This window comes from Medicago sativa, chromosome 6, assembly GCF_051527215.1.
Source record: "Medicago sativa cultivar Bolivia chromosome 6, Bolivia_mono, whole genome shotgun sequence".
In the NCBI taxonomy this organism is placed as follows: Eukaryota; Viridiplantae; Streptophyta; class Magnoliopsida; order Fabales; family Fabaceae; genus Medicago; species Medicago sativa.
Genome location: NC_140754.1, coordinates 36,693,679 through 36,699,343, shown reverse-complemented (window position 1 = coordinate 36,699,343; position 5,665 = coordinate 36,693,679).

Sequence of the window (5,665 nt, the reverse complement as noted above, 5' to 3'; positions counted from 1 at the left end):
AAAAGACTAAAATGCCCCTAGGGGCAAAACTGACTCAAAATGACTTCAAATGCAATTTTTGGAATGGATTTTGACATGGATTTGAAAGAAAGACCTATTCAAACCATTTGAAAAGACTCAAACAATTTTTAAGGACTGAAATGAGTTTGTATGCTGGAAATGACTAAAATACCCTTTTTCATGAATTTTGCAAATAACATTGAAATAAGATGCAGAGGAAGGTGTAATTGATCAAGGACGAATTCAAATGACTTGAAATGCAAGAAAAGAAGAATTGAGCTAGTATTTTTAGGTCCAAAATTAGGGTATAACAGCTGCCCCTATTTAAGTTTCTTTGTCCGGAGGGTCAAGAGACGGAGTCTTTGACTTGGCGGGACGAAGATACTTAAATATTAACATTTGCACTGTTTTTGGACATAAAAATACGCTCTCAGATCTCAAAATATGAATGCCATGCAACCTTTTTGATTATGAATGCAAGACAAACAAACTGGAGTCTACAGAGCATGTCATATCACTGGGGATTTAGGTGGACATTGACAGGGTAGACAGACCAGGGGACAAAAGATAGGTACAAGCTGTTCTTTGGATCGAACTCGCCACTTGACCATGAGATACAAGCAAGAGGTGAGTACAAGTTGTTCTTTGGATCGAACCTGCTACTTGACTAGGAATAGAGATACAAGACAGGTACAAGCTGTTCTTTGGATCGAACTTGGCACTTGACCGGAGACATAGACATATAGGAAGATACAAGTTGTTCTTTGGATCGAACTTGTCGCTTGATTGAAGATACAAACAGGTAGGCAGGTACAAACTGTTCTTTGGATCGAACTTGCTGTTTGACCTAGAAATATAGACAAAAGACTGATACACGTTGTTCTTTGGATCGAACATGCGGCTTGATCAGTATCACAACATGCAGGTTGGTGCAAACTGTTCTTTGGATCGAACTTGTCGTTTGACCGATAACAAAACATAAGCAGGGTACAAACTGTTCTTCGGATCGAACTTGTCGTTTGACCGGAAACATAGGCATATAAGCAGGTACAAGCTGTTATTTGGATCGAACTAGCCACTTGACCAATAACAAGATACAAATTGGAAGTTTGATTTGGAAAGATACAAATTGAGAGTAAGTTGATATTGACTTGAGTTGAAAATAGACATGACCATTTTTGTTGGCCCAAAAGCAAATTGAGAGTGGATTGAAAGTTGATATTGAAAGAGACATAGTCAGAGACATAGACATTGAATTGGAGAGTTGAAATTGAGTTGAATTGGAGTTTGAGATTGAATTGGATTTGGAAATTGAGATTGAATTGAATTGGAAATTGAAACTGAGTTAAATTGGCATTGAAATTGGATTTGAAAGTTGAGATTGAATTGAGTTTGACAGTTAAAATTGAATTGAATTGAAATTGAGATTGGATGGAAATTGGAGATTGAGTTGAATTTGAAAGTGAAGATTGGAAATGCAACATGTATGTATGGTATAACAAGATTACTAAATGTATGAGCACATAAAATGCATGATTATGCATGTATGAATGCTTGAAATGCATGATTGGTTCGTAGTTTGACAGAGAAGTTTCACAGAGATAGACAAAACATTGGAAGATTGGGCACGTAGTGGCTCATGCTATAACATATTCACGTGGAAATCCTCTTTGGATAGACCGTCGTTGGAAGACGTATCAAAACCATGGCTGAGGGCAATAGAAACTTGTAGAGGAGGGACCCTTGGAAGATTCTTTGATACAGGTCGCCGTTGTTAGGCGTGTCAGTGCTGGGTAAACATTGGATGTTCGCACTTGTGGTCAATGCTTTTCATTCTTTCATTCTTTTCATTTTTCAACTTTCATTTTTTAATCCCATTTTTGCCTGAACCGCCCTTTCGGGTTTTCAATTCACCGGGAATAAGATTCTTTTCACTGCCCCATTTTTGCCTGGATTGCCTTCATAGGTTGTCAATCAGCGGGGTGCTTATTTTTTGCCTAAGCCGCCCTTTCGGGTTTTCAACTTAGCGAGCTTTTCATTTGCATTTTTTCAAATTTTCATTTTCATTCTGTTTTTTCATTCTTGCCATTGACCACAGATCATCCTGGGGAATAACCTGCTTGTAACATGTATTGAAATAGACATTGATATACATTTATTCATGCATGTTTCACTGGAATGTACCTTATTGCTCAGGTTTGTTTTCAAAATAGACAGAAAAAGGTTTTTCAATTTTCAAAGATATTTGTTTCAGACGTTGACATTATCAAATAGAAAGAAAATATTTTGTATGTAGCATTGAAAGTAGAAAGAAGAAGTAGAGTTTCAAACAAAATGGTAATTTTATTGGTAAATGGTAATTTTATTGGTTGGTGGTACATTGAACACGATGACCGCTACATTTCATAGAAATTTTGAATTCACAAGTACAGAAGCTTCTGATGAAGACGATCATTGACAGTTGCAGATGCCCCAAGGGGTGATGGTGGTTTGCCAGATATAGTTACTTGTCTTTGATTATCAATCTCATTTTTGCATGAACCGCCCTTTCGGGTTTTCGGCTCATCGAGACGCTCATTTTTGCCTGAGTTGCGTACAATCTCAGCGAGCTTTTTCATATTCATTTTTTTTTGTCCCTAACTTTTGCCTGGATCGCCCTTTCGGGTTTTCGATCCACCGGGAAGCGCATTTTTGCCTAGGCCGCCCTTTCGGGTTTTCGACCTACCACGCTGTTCTTTTCTTTTTAGACAAAGTATTTCTTGACTATATCAGCATTGACAGGATTTGGGAGTTCAACACCATCCATGTGTGTAAGGATCAAAGCACCACCTGAAAAGGCCTTCTTGACAACATAAGGACCTTCATAGTTAGGTGTCCACTTGCCCCTTGGGTCGTGTTGCTGGCTTATCCTTCTTTTCAATACAAGTTCGCCTTCCTTGAATTCTCGGGTCGGACTTTCTTGTCAAAAGCATTCTTCATTCGCACTTGATACAACTGTCCATGAGCCATAACATCCATACGTTTTTCTTCAATCAAATTCAACTGGTCATACCGAATTTGACACCATTCAGCCTCAGTTAATTTCGCTTCCATGATCACTCGAAGAGACGGAATCTCCACTTCTAGAGGGAGAACTGCTTCCATACCATATACCAAAGAGAAAGGATTTGCCCCGGTTGAACTGCACACTGTAGTACGGTAACCATGCAAGGCAAACGGTAGCATTTCATGCCAGTCTTTGTCAGTAGTGACCATCTTCTGAACAATCTTCTTGATATTCTTGTTAGCGGCCTCAACTGCACCATTCATCTGAGGTCTATAAGGAGAAGAGTTGTGATGTTCAATCTTGAATTCTTCACATAAAGCTTGCATCATGCTATTGTTCAGATTGGAACCATTGTTGGTGATGATCTTGTTGGGAACACCATATCGACAGATGATGTTATTCTTGATAAACTTTACTACCACTTGCTTGGTCACATTGGCATAGGAAGCGGCTTCAATCCACTTGGTGAAGTAATCAATTGCCACTAGAATGAAACGATGTCCGTTGGAAGCCTTTGGTTCAATTCTTCCGATCATGTCAATGCCCCACATAGAGAAAGGCCATGGGGAAGAGATAACATTGAGGGCATGTGGAGGTACATGAATCTTATCAGCATAAATTTGACATTTGTGGCATCTCTTGGCATGTCTGTGGCAGTCACGCTCCATAGTTATCTGTTATACCCTAATTTTGGACCTAAAAATACTAGCTCAATTCTCCTTTTCTTGCATTTCAAGTCATTTGATTTGTCTCTGATCAATTGCATCATGCTCTGCATTTTATTTCAATGTTACTTGCAAAATTCATGAAAAAGGGCATTTTAGTCATTTCCTATGTTAAAATTTCTTTCAATCTTTGAAAAATTGTTTGAGTCTTTTCAATTGTTTGAATAAGTTTTATTTCAATTCTATGTCAAAATCCATTTCAAAAATTGCATTTGAAGTCATTTTTGAGTCAGTTTAGCCCCTAGGGGCATTTTAGTCTTTTCATGTGTTAAAATCCTGTTTAAATTTTAAAATTGTCTCTGAGTCTTTTAATTTGCTTGTATAAACTCTTGCTTTAATCCCTTGTTAAAAAATCATTTTAAAATTGCATTTGAGTCGTTTCGAGTCATTTTAGTCCCTAGGGGGCATTTTGGTCATTTCACATAAAATCTCTGATTCATTTTAATCTGCTTTGTTGCTTTTAATCGTCTCGCTTTACGTTAATTTTCAATTTACTTTTTCAGTTCAATTTTAGTTTAATTTTCATTTTGGTCCTCGTACTTTTGTTATTTGCATTTTAATCCTTTTTAAGTTTGTTAGAGTCAAAGTCAAGGTTTGTTACAAGTCAAGTGCCACATGGCATTATTTCATTGGTCCAAGCATTCCCACATCACCTATAAATAGGTCAAAGTCATGGTCAAGGTTCATACACACTAATCATTTTTTTCTTTCACCGATTATTTTCAATCATTTTCACAAAATACACAAAAAAAGTTCATAATTATTTCCTCTCTATTTTCCCTCTCTTCTAACAACTTTCTCTCTCCTCTAACTAACTTCCACCATAGCCAAAAGCTTCAACAACTTCCACAACTAACACTTCCTCCACCCTAACCAACTTTCCACCACCACTTCCTCCACCCTAACCAACTTTCAAACCACCACAATCTCCACCATAACAACTTTCAACCACCACACAAAAAATTCCATAGCCAAAACCTTCATCATCACCTTCAACTAACAACAATCATCATCACCATAATCCATCACAATTTTCCCACAAATCATAACACAAATTCATCACCAATTCACAAATCAATCCAAAAACAAACAAACAACACTCACAAATTCCAAATCGGTGTCGAAGAACAACGTTCACTGTTCACGCGTCACTGTTCACGCGAATTCACTATTCACGCGTCAGTGTTCACGCGAATTCACTATTCATGCAGAAGAAGAAAAATCACGAAATCAAAGCGGAACCGTTTTCATTCAAATCTGAACCGTTTTCAGCTGAGGTAGCGAGGTGCAGATCGAAGCAAAGAAGAAGAAGAAGCAAACGAATCGAAGCCAGAGAAGCGGGACGCGGATCCGTTCGTGTTCTTCCTTTTGGTAATTTCTTTTCATAACTTCCTTCTTAGATCTAGGTTCAACGGTTGATTGTCTGTGAAAACTAATTGCATATTTGAAAAGAGGAGGAGAAGAGGAGTATTTTGATGCAAAATTTTCAAAAAAAAAAATAAAAAAAAAACTCCGACGCGGCGGCTCTCCGGCCGACCACCGCGTCGGAGCAGCTCCGGCCACCTCTCTTCATCTTCTCCGTTTTGCTGGTTCTAGAGAGAAGTCAGACTCTCTCTCTCTAAGAACCAAGTAGTGAGATGTTTTTTTTTTCATGTGAAGTGTTTTTTTTTTGTGTAAAGCATTTTATACTCCTTCTTCCTAAACCGGTTCGACCCATGGATCTTGCTCCATAACCCATACCCAGCCTCTTACAGCCCATTTTCGTTTTCCTGAAGCCCAGTTTGCATGTTTGCATCTCTGGCTGCTATATGCACCCCCCCTTTCTTGCATGTTCTACTGATTTCTTGCTAATTGCACCCCTGTCTGTTTAATCTTTCCATAAAAAATCCTAAAA